This window comes from Otolemur garnettii, unplaced genomic scaffold (assembly GCF_000181295.1).
Source record: "Otolemur garnettii isolate 467f Iridium unplaced genomic scaffold, OtoGar3 scaffold00166, whole genome shotgun sequence".
Classification (NCBI taxonomy): Eukaryota; Metazoa; Chordata; class Mammalia; order Primates; family Galagidae; genus Otolemur; species Otolemur garnettii.
In genome coordinates this window covers 371,428-384,167 of record NW_003852561.1, presented here as the reverse complement: position 1 = coordinate 384,167, position 12,740 = coordinate 371,428, and positions in this window count along the sequence as shown.

The following is a 12,740-nucleotide window of genomic DNA, read 5'->3' as shown; positions in this document are numbered from 1 at the left end:
GAAAATGTTCTTCTTAGCAAAGTATCTCAAGAATGGAAGAAAAAGTATCCAATGTACACAGCCCTACTTTGAAACTAATTTATAGCTTTTATAGGAATTTCACAACCTAATTATAGCCTTAGAATATGGGAAGGGGGTGGGAGGGGGAGGTGAGGGAGGTGGATGGGGGGAGGGAGATTGGTGGGGTCAGCTCTATGGTTTATCTTACAAGGGTACAAGTGAATCTTTCTAAAAGCAGAGTACGAACATTTTAACCCAATGATGAGAGTACTTCAAAATGTGTATGAAAATAGCACAGTGTACCCCATGATTGCATTAATGTACACAGTTATGCTATAAGAAATAAAAATTTAAAAAAAAGTCCATTCCATCAAAAAGAACTGAGATAAGGCTACACGATTTAACAAATAAAAATGCAGGACACCAGTTAAGTTTGAATTTCAGAAAAATAATGAATGTATTTTTAGCATATAAGAATGTCCTATGAGATACATTTGAGGCATATTTATGCTTGAAAAGTATTCATTGTTTTTCTGAAATTCAAATTTGGCTAAGTATCCTATATTCTATCTGGTAACCCCAAAACTAAAACCTTGTCAAGGATAATTCCTGTCAGAGGACTCCATTTCTCTATGTAGATGACCACATTTGAGATCATTCGTCCAAGACAGAAGGTGATCATAATTTGACAACCCCAGGTTAATTAAAAACTAATTGTTGGTCAAGTTGTCAAAAGTCAATACTTCTGTCTTTAATGTAACAGTCAATTCAATCAATAGATTTTTTTCAAAAGGGTTTTAAATAAATATGGTTTTTGTAATTCTTTTTTTCTAATCACCTAGAAACACAGTAGTGTTTATTTATCTTTCATGTGAGATTACCTTTAATGGACAATATAAAACTTTTTGTTAATTTAAAAATACAACACTTGAACTTTATGAAAGCTAACACAAAAGATAAGGCATAAAAAATATTTTAGTAATATATAATTCACTTATATATTTTAAATTTAATTAAAACTGAATTTATCAACATGCCTCCCCAATCCATTCCTCTCCAGGATTTCTTGTCTCAGTGAAAAACACTATGCCTTAAGGAGGTGCCTGTGGCTCAAAGGAGTAGAGCACCAGCGCCATATACTGGAGGTGGTGGGTTCAAACCTGGCTATGGCAAAAAACAAAAAACAAAAAACAAAAAAAACAAAAACAAACAAAAAAAAAAGCACCATGCCTTACTTGATGGCCAAATCAGAAACATGAGTTAGTCTCATTTCTTTTTATTCAATTCATATATTTCTAAAAATTGAGTATTTACAATATTTGCTAATATTACTATATGAAGTATTTACCAAAATACTGCGAAAGGATTTTAGCATGCATTTTCTTGTCTGCCACAGGACCACAATGAGATAGGAGCTACATTAATCAGTGTTTTCCTGAGAAATAGAACCAAATATCTGTCTGAAGAAGGGAGAGATAGAGATTATTATGGGAAGTGGCTCACATGGTTATGGAGGCTAAGAAATCCCATAGTCTACTACCTGCAAATGGAAGAACCAAGAAAACTGGTGGTATGATACAGTCTAAGACTGAAAGCCCCAGAACTAAGCTTTGATGTCCAAGGCCAGGTAAAGATGTATATCCCAGCTCAAACAGAGAGAGAGAATTTGCCCTTCCTCACCCTTTTGTTGTACTTGGGCCCTCATCAAATTAGATGATGCCCACCCACATTGCTGAGGGTGATCTTTACTCAGTTTGCTTATTCAAATGACAATTTCCTCCAGAAACACTCTCCCAGACACACCCAGCAATAATGTTTTTACCAGCTATCTGGGCATCCCTTAGCCTAGTCAAGTTGACATATAAAACTAACCTTCACAGAAACTACTATGACTCTTATTCTATAGATGAAGAAACTGAAGCACGAAGATGATGAATGGCTTGTTCAAGTCCATACTATTAAGCAGTGACAGAGTCAGGACTAAATTCTAGGTATATCTTAATCTCTGTGTTAACCCCCACATCTAAATTAGTCACCAAGTTCTGTTAATTCTACTTCTTGAATACTTTTCAAATACTTTCTCCTCTTCCCATCCCATCACCTTAGTTCAGACCTCCATCAGTCCTCCTCATTGGTCTCTAATCTTGGATTCTATATTAGTTTTCTTTTTTTTGTTTGTTTTGTTTTGTTTATGAAGTCTTTTTTTTTATTAAATCATAGCTGAGTTCATTAATGCAGTCATGGGGTACAATGTGCTGGTTTTATATACAAATTGAAATATTTTTACCTAACTGGTTAACATAGCCTTCATGGCATTTTCTTAGTTATTATGTTAAGACATTTATATTCTACATTTAGAAAGACTCACATGTACCCTTGTGAGATGGACCATAGGTGTGGTCCCATCGATCACCCTCCCTCTATATTAGTTTTCTAAGGCAGCATGACAAAATACCACAAATTGGGTGGCTTAAGTGGTAGAAATTTATTGTCTTCCAGTTCTGGAGGCCAGAAGTCCAAAATCAGTATGTCAGCAGAACTGGTCCCTTCTGAGGACTATGAGGAAAGGATCTGTTCCAAGTCTCTCTCCTTGGCTTGTAGATGTCTGTTTCTCCTTACAACATCTACCCACTAGGCCTATATGTCTCTGTGTCCAAATACATGTATCTGCTTTTGATAAAGCTACAAGTCATGATGGATTAGAGGCCTACTCTACTCTAGTAAGGCCTCATAAATGAACCAATTACATTTGTGATAACTGTTTCCAACAAGGTCATATTCTGAGGTGCTAAGGATTTAGAGATTAAGAATTCAATTATCTTTTCTGAAAGAGGACACAATTCAACCTGTAGCCGGTCCCTTCTAATCTGCTCTCCATCGAGTGTTTTCACTAAAATTTCAATCTAATCCTGTCATTCCTTTGCTTTTAGATTTTTAAGGATAGGCCATGACTGCCAGAATAGGCTAAATTCAGGGGGCTGGAGAATAGTGGAACTCTTTACAGTGTATCCTGTGTACCACCCCAGATTGATTTCCAGCCTCTTTCCACTCTCCTTATTTGGTTCTTGAAGATTAAAGTTCAAGATATATAATAAACTTGACCTGCTCTCTTCCACCTCTTGGACCCTTGCTGTATAGAACTCGCCCTACCAATCATGTCTTGTAATCTCTCTCTCATCTCCTAACCAGGAGTTTTTATAGAAAACATCCCTGACTCCTCTCTCTCTTGCATCACAGTCATTCCTCAAGAAGGATGAATTTTCTACATGGATCATTATGAGACACATTGTATTAAAGAAGAAAAAAGTAAAGTGTAAAACAATGATTATCATAGACCTTCTGTTCTATACAACTTAGCTTTGGGTAAACATCAAGGTTATAAATACCACACTGGTGGTTTGGGTTACTGTGTTAAGGGTCAGTGTTCTAATACCAGCTGTGCCCCTGCCCACCTTTTCACTGGCCCCATCTGGGTATGGTAGGACCTGTTCGTGCTTCTTGAACCTCTCTTTTAAACACAACAGAACAGGGCCATGCTTTATCTTTCTATATCCCAGGCCCTATCTCAGATTGACAAATGAATCAGGACTTTTTCAAGCCTGGCCATTTCCATTTGATGAGAGGGAAATCCCATTTCAGTCCCCCAGGCTAGGACAGAATTTGCTACAAATATTATATTTGGAAGTCATAGGGCATCTATCTCTAATAATAAAGCAAAAGCTTATTTCTCAAGTGCCCGTGGATCTTTGTGTACATACTCTACTGACCAGAGACTCAAAAGGGAGAGAAGGTAATCGAGAAACCAAGCTAGTAGATGCTTTCCTAGTCATCAGCAGGCTCTCTGAGTAAATTAACATGGAGGAGTACCTCTTTATTATATATAGTTCCTGTCCCCACAGAAGGAGAATCTCTTCACTAATAACTTAGTGACTGGAACGTGAGCTACATGAAGGCAAAGAAGGCATTTAAGTCATCTTCGTAGACATAGCAGGTGGCCCAGAGCCTTTGCCAAGGCACTAAGACTATGCTGCCACAATATGTATGTAAAAAGCTCTTACTACAGCATAGGAAAATGAACCAGTCAGCCCAGAGAGGAAATCAACTTCTTAAAATGCCTAATTGTACCATAGGGAGCCAGTGGAGGAAGACAGCATGGTAGAAAATGCTTGTGAAATGCTCATATTCTGTAGATAGAATATGGACTCCCCTGAGCATGGTTAAGGCACAAGATTAACTGTATGTCCACAGGGAAGTATACAAAAATACTTATAAAGGTAAAAGATCCATGTTGTCAAAGCATCATGAGTCACAATTTTAAACAAAATTACTTCAACAGATTAATAGTTTATCTTTTTAATATGTTTGTAAAACCTTTTGGCAGCCACATCAAACATAAGTCCAGCTGAGACGAACTAGAAAAGTGGTGTCATTTCCTGATTTTGTTCACTTAGTGTTGCTAAACACACATATTTTACTACACTGAAGCATTTACCATTCTATTTGCTACTTAACATAATCTGGCAAATAATTGAACAGCTTTATGATGTCTGCTGTACAATGCCCTAGGCTTTCAGAAAGGTATTGTATCATAAAGCCAGGAGTTTCTATCCAGCGGATTGCTATGTGGCAATTCCATTTGATAAAACATAAATATGGCCTGTTAAGCTTACTCATTGCGTTTAACTTGCAATATCTAAGTATTTCTATAGGCATCCATAAATCTACCCTAGGGATGGCTCTAACTGACCCTGCTTGGGTTAGGGGCCCACCCCTGAACCATCACTGCGCTCAGAGCAGTAACTGCCCACAGTAAGGGAGACGGCAAACCCAACAGTCCCTGAAGGGAAGACAGGGAAACACAGTGGAAGGAACATGGACTGGAGATCCAGAGGTGCTACAGCTCTCTGGGAGGACTTCCATTCCTCCCTCGCTAAATTAGAAGTGGGTCCAGCACAAATGCTCTCTGATCCTACCTGAAACAACTAACTTTGCAAGGACCTCACTTTCTAAATATTTAAGATTCTTCTTCTTGATGGAGAGTGTAACTGACATTTGGCTAGAATAGAAAGTCTATGTGACTTCCCAAACACACAGGACTTCAGTGCCTTATAACAAAAAAATCAAGGAGTTAAATTAGAAAGAGAATTTCCTCAAACTTAGAAAACAGGCTTTCGCATCCCTTATATCATAATACCAACAATCAGCTGACAAGTGAACTTTGCTTCTTATTAAAAAAAAATCTACCAAAACACTGGCCAGATAAAATCTGGACCCTTTCAGCTCCTTACAGCAAAATCTTCAGTATGCCTCTAGCACCATCTCCTCTATCCTACCAGTGAAATCTCAGCTACAGTCACACTTTTTTTTTAATTTTATTTTATTTATTTATTTATTTTTATTAAATCATAGCTGTGTACATTAATGCAATCATGGGGCACAATGTGCTGGTTTTACATACAATTTGAAATGCTTTCATCAAACTGGTCAACATAGCCTTCATGGCCTTTTCTTAGTTATTGTGTTAAGACATTTCTATGAGTCACCATATCCTTTCATGTCTTTATAATGTGAGTGGCAATGGTAGTATTTATTAAACACACACTACGCCAAACAACATTAAGGTGCTGGAGACACAGCAGTGAATAAGACAAATCCATGCCTCCATAGAGCTTGCATTTCAGTAAAGGAAACTGAAAATAATTAGGTAACCAAATAAAGAACACAGTGGAGGTGAGAGGTGGCTTTAGAAAAGGTGGACAGGAAGTGACATTAGAGCTGTACATAAATGACCTGAATGAAGAAGAGTAGCCCTTCGAGAGAAGATCTGTGTGTGGCCCAGGGCCACACACATTAAATACACTGTCTTTAGCGCTCACAGCAATCCTGCAAGGTGTGGATTACCATCCTCGTTTTATTCTGAGAGGATACGCAGCTCACTCCGATGGCACAGCCCAGGAATTACTGATCCAGAATTCAAATTTAAGCCTGTCTGATTCTACAGTCCCAACATTTGACTTTATGCCTTTTCTTCTAACTGAAATTCTCTTCCTCACATCCCCTGATAGACTCTCCCCATCATTTAAAATGCTCAACTATTATTTCCTTTGCAAAACTGCTTCTAGCCAACCATACCCCATGATTTTGCTTCCTTCCCCCAACCAGGTCACAGATCTGGAGTTTTACCTTTGTTCCCACAGCTCTCTGTGTGGGAGAGCTCTCACAGTGATACATTATTGGCTGTAGTTTCTGTTTCCTCTCCTAGACTGGTAGCCCTTTCAGGTCAGGGCCCATTTCTTACTCATGAAGGTATCCCCCAAGTTTTGTCCAAGGCCTAGAACATTGAAAATACTCAAGAAATGTTTGGGGAGCAAGTGCCTGCATGGCTGTGGAATAAAATGGACAAATGTGTCTGTTGAAGATGCAGCCATGATGAGACACTGCCAGTGGGAATGTGGGAAAAAATCAAAGACTGTGGATCCTCTCCCCAGCACAATAACCACAGATCCTTCTCTGGAAACTAGCAAGGACGCTATGACTAGAGATATTTTTTAACTATGCTTCAGATTATACAAAATATAATGCACTACTGAAATGCAAGAGTGACTTTTTTCCCAAATAAAAAGATATTAAAAATTCTGGCATTACCACTTTAAGTTTCAAAAGTGGCATTTCTAAAAGGTTCAATAGAATGATATTTTCCATTTCTGTACCCAGAATAAAGAAAAATTTCCTTCCTTGAACATTCCATTCTTACATATTTCCCCCTAGATATAAGACTCATTGTTTATAGAGCTATTCAATTTGCAAGATCTTCCTTTTTCAGAGGAATTTCACTCTTAATAAAAGGAGCCTTTAGGGGAGGGACAAAGCAAGAGGACTGAATAGAAAACTCCAGTGATTGGCTCTCCAAATGAAGATCAAATTCAATAACTATCCACACAAGCAAATACATTCAAAAGAACCAAAAATCAGATGAGTGATCATATTACCTGATTTTAACATTATATCCAGGAGAGAGTCCCTGAAGAAGACAGAAAAGACAGTTGTGCACGGCCTGCACCGTCCCTTCCCCAGCCCCTAGCAGTGCCACACTAGTATGCTGAGTGGAGAAACTGTGTGCATGGGAAAGGGGGAATGATGCAACTATGGGACTTTGCACTGAAACCCAAGGCTGCCCTGTCACAGAGGAACACAGCACAGGGCAGAATTCTGCCAGTGCCCATGAAAGGAGCATTTAGACCAGCCTGAAACCCAAGTTCCCACTAGCTCCACCACCAGCTGGCAAAAATAGCCTGGGCCTGGACTGGATTCCTCAGGCAGTCAGGCCACAAAGGCTGCAGTCTTTGGACAATTCCTGAGGCTGTGCTTGTTGGGAGCCAGTAGATTTGAGGTGCACATGACCCAATGAGACAATAGCAGTGCTTGCCACGCCAGTGGCTATGTCATTATCCCACCCCCACCAACTATAGCAGTGGTGCAGGGACTTTCTTTCCACTGGGGAAAGGGAAGAGTTCAGAGGACTTTGTTTTGCAACTTGGGTACTAGCTTAGCCACATTAAGTTAAAATACAACATAGATTCCTAAAGCCCTTGTTTCCTGGAAGGTATTTTTAGACCCACTCTGGGCCAGAAGGAAATGAGCTGGTCTGAAGGAAAAGATCCATTCCTGGCATGATTCACCACCTGCTGATGAAAGAGCCTGTGGGCTTTGAATAAACATCAGAAATAGAAAGGTGGCAGTCACCACCAGGTTTTGGTGAGACAAGGCTGGCTTCAGGTGGAACGTGGTGCTGGTGGCCATGAGGGAGTGTTCATGTCACTCCTTTCCCAATTCCATCAGCCAGCATGAAGAGTGAGGGAAAAGAGTGAGAGACTGCCTGGTAATCCAAGGAACTTTTCTGTATCTCACTCAAGTCCCCAAGGAAGCACCACTAGGAATCTGTAAGAGTCAGAGCATCACTGAACTTGAGACACCTCCAGGGCTAATATGGCTGTAGTAACCAAAGACATAGACACAGCACTCAATTCCTTTTGAATACCTGGAAAACCTTCTCAAGAAGGATGGGTTCGAACAAACCCAGACTGCATTCATTAAAATAAACACTTGACTCTTCAATGCCCAGACACTGATGAATATTCACAAGTATCAAGAACAGGAACACATGACCTCACCAAGGAAATGAAATAAGGTACCAGTGACCAATCCTGGGATGATCAAAATACATGAACTTTCAGACAAAGAATTCAAAATAGCTATCCTAAAGAAGTTCAGAAAACTTTAAGACAACACTCAGAAGAAATACAAAAGCCTATCAGAGAAATTCAACAAAGAGATTAAAGTAATTTAAAAAAACTCAAGCAGAAATTCTGGTGCTAAAAATTTCAATTGACAAACCATGAAATGCATGGGTCTCCCAACAGCAGAATTGATCAAGCAGAAGAAAGAATTTTGGGAGCTTCAAGAGAGAGTATTTGAAAATACACAAGCAAAAGAGAAAAAAATAAATAAAAAAGAATGAAGCATGCCTATAAGATGCAGAAATTAGCCCCAAATGGGCAAATCTAAGACACACTGGCCTTAGAGAAGAGGTACAGAGAGACATTGGGGTAGAAAGTTTATTCAAAGAAATAATAACGAGAACTTTCCAAACACAGAGAGTGATATCAATATTCAGGTATAAGAAGGTTATAGAGCGCCAAGCAGATTTAACCCAAACAAGAAAGCTTCAATGCATCTAATAACCAACCTTTCAAAGGTCATAAATAAGGAAAAGGTCCTAAAGGAAGCAAGAAAAAATAGAAAAATATCATAAAAAGGAGTTCCAATAGTTCTGGCAACAGACTTCTCAGTTTGAACGCTATAGGCCAGTAGAAAGTGGCACAAAATATTCAAGTGCTGAAAGGAAAAATCTTAACCCTGGAATATATATCCTGCAAAAATATCCTTCAAACATGAAGGAGAAATACTTTCCTAGAAGACAAAAGCTGAAGAATTTCATAAACACAAGAATTGTCCTACAAGAAATGCTAAAAGGAGTTCTTTAATCTGAAAGAAAAGGACACTAATGAACAGTAAGAAATTATCTGAAGGTATACAATTCACTGGTAACAGTTAAGTACACAAATACAGAATACTCTATTGCTATAATTGTGGTGAATAAACCACTTATGACTTGAGTAGGAAACCTAAAAGACACAACGATTGAAAATAACTATAACTTTTTGAAAAATAGATAATATAAAAAGATATGGAAAGATATAGAAACAATAAAAAGTTAAAACAGTAGGGGGGCATGGTATTAAAGGCTAGAATTTCTGTTAGATTTATCTTACTTGCATATGTATGTGTGTGTGTGTGTTTGTAAACAGAGTTGCCATATGTTTAAAATGAGTTGTTATAAAATGTTATTGCAAGCCTCATTGTAACTTCAAATGAAGAAATCTACAACAGATACACAAAAAAATTAAAAGCAAGAAAGTAAAATACACTATCAGAGAAAATCACTTTTTGGGGGGGGGCTGGGGCTGGGTTTGAACCCGCCACCTCTGGCTTACGGGGCTGGCAAGCTACCCTTTTGAGCCACAGGCACTGCCCCAAAATCACTTTTAAAGGGAAGACAGGAAGGAAGTAGGAAAGAAATAGAGGACCACAAAATAACCATAAATCAAATAACAATATGGCAGTAGTAAGTCTTTACCTATCAATAATAGGATTGAATGCAAATGGACTAAACTCTCCAGTTGAAAGATATAGAGCAGCTAAATGCATTAAAAGGCAAGAGCCAACTATGTGTGGTCCACAGAAGCATACTTCATCCATAAAGACACACATAAAGGGTTGAAAAAAGATACTCCATGCAAATGGAAACCAAAAGAAAAAGCATGAGTAGCTACACTTCTATCAGATAAAATGGATTTCAAGACAAAAACTGTAAAAAGTGACAAAGTCATTATGTAATAATAAAGTTGTCAACTCAGTAAGAGGATATGACAATTCTAAAGACAAATGCACCCAACACTGGAGCACCCATATCTATAATGCAAATATTACTGAAGCTAGGGGAAGAGAGAGATTCTAATACTATAATCACTAGGGATAGCACTCCACTTCCAGCATTGAACAGATCACCCAGAGAGAAAATCAACAAAGAGACATGGACTTAACCTGAACTACAGACCAAATGGACCTAATATATAGAGGGTGCCAAGAAAACTTATACACATTTTATGAAATGAAAAACCTGTATTAAAATTGTAAGACTCCAGTCACATTTGACTTCTGTAATTATAAGTGATAAAAAATTCAATATATAAAATAACCTGGTATGTTGTTGGTATATAATGAGTATTACAATTTTAATACAGTTTTTCCCTTGAAATGTGTATACATTATTTGGGGGGGCACCCTCTGTATATTTACAGAACATTTCATCCAACAGCTACAAAGTACAGCTTCTTCTCTTCAACTCATTCTCAATGATAGAGCATATGTTAGGTAAGAAAATAGGTCTTTAAAAAGTCAAAAAACGGAAATCACACCAAGTATTTTTTTCCAACTACATTGAACAAAACTAGAAATCAATAACGAGAGGAACATTGGATAATATAGAAACACATTCCAAAAAATTGAGGAGGAGGGAATACTTCTGTGCTCATTTCACAAGGCCTATATCAACCTGATACCAAAACCAGACAAAGACACAACAAAGAAAACTACAGACCAATATTTCTGGTGAACACGGATGTAAAACTCCTCAATAAAATACTAACAAATTGAATTCAACAACTTAAAAGGATTATTCATCATGATCAAGTGAGATTCACTCCAAGCATGCAAGGATGGTTCAATATATGTAAATCAACATGATATATCATATTAACAGAATAAAGAACAAAAAATATATGATTGTGTCAATTGATGCTTAAAAGGAATCTGATAAAATTTAACATCACTTCATGATAAAAACTGTCCAAAACTTGGGTACAGGAAAACTTACCTCAATATGATAAAAGCCATATATGACAGACCCACAGCTAATATCAAATCAAATGGGGAAATCTGAAAGCCTTTCCTCTACAATCTGTAACAAGACAGAATGCCCCCTTTTATCACTGTTACTCAACAAAATACAGGAAGTTCTAGTCATAGCAATCAAATAAGAGGAAGAAGTAAAGTGCATCCAAAATGGAAAAGAAGAAATCAAATTATCTTTGTTTGCAGATGATATGCTCTTATATTTAGAGACACCTAAAGACTCCACCAAAAAAAAAACTATTAGAACTGATACACAAATTTAGTAAAGTTGCAGGAAACAAAATCAATATGTAAAAATCAGTAGCATTTCTATATGCTGACAATAAATAATCTGAAAAAGAAATTAAGAAAATTATCCCCTATACAATAGCTACAGATAAAATAAATACCTAGGAATAAACTTAACCAAAGAAGTGAACAATCTCTATCATGAAAACTATAAAACATTGAAGAAAAAAATTGAAGTGGACACAAAAGTTGGAAAGATATCCCCTATTCATGGATTGGATGAATCAATATTGCTAAAATGTTCATACTACCCAATGCAATCTATAGATTCAATGCAATCTTCATCAAAATCTTCATCAAAATAGCAAGGAAATTATTCACCAAAATTCAAAAAAAAAAAGATCCTAAAATTGGTATGGAACCACAAATGGCCCAAAATAGCTAAAGCCATTTGGAGCAAGAAGAACAGAAGTGGAGGAATTGCTTCATCTGACTTCAAATTATACTACTGAAAGCTATAGTGACCAAAGCAGCATGGTACCAGCATAAAAACAGACGCATAGACCAATGGAACAGAATAGAGAAGTGGGACATAAATCCACACATCTGTAGTGAACTTATCTTCCACAAAGTTTCCAAGAACATACAGTGAGGAAAGAGCCGTCTCTTCAATAAATGATGAAAACTGGATACTCAAATATAGAAAAATGAAGCTAGCTATATAACTTTCACCACACACAAAAATCAAATCAAAACAGATTAAAGAATTAAATCTAAGACCTGAAATTATGAAACTAGTAAAAGAAAACATTGGGAAAATGCTTCAGGACACTGATCTGAGCAAGGATTTCTTGAGTAATATCCCCAAAGCACAGGAAACCAAAGCAAATTTGGACAAATAGGATCAAATTAATCTAAAAACCTTCTGCACAGAAGAGAAAACAGTCAACAAAGGGAAGAATCAACTCACAAAATGGGAGGAAATACGTGCAAACCATCCTCCTGACAAGGGACTAATAATTAGAATATACTTATAAAAAAAGCTCCAGCATCTCAGGATGAAAGTATCAAATAACCTGATTTGAAAATGGGCAAAGAATCTGAATAGACACTTCTCAAAAGAAGTTATACAAATGGCCAACAGGTATGTGAAAAAATACTCAACATCTTTTGTCTCTAGAAAACTACAAATAAAAATCACAAGGAGACATCATCTCTCCCAGGTTAAATGGCTTTTATCAAAAGACAAGCAATAATAAATGCTGGTGGGGTTGTGGGGAAAGACAACCTTTGTACACCAGGAGTGGGGATGTGAACAATTGCAACCACTATGGAGAGAAGTACAGAGTTTCCTCACAAAACAAAAAATAAAACTATGGTATGACTCAGGAACCCCACTGCTAGAGCTGTATCTGAAAGAAGAGAATTCAGTATATCTAAAAGATATTTGCACTCCCATGTTTGCAGCACTATTCACA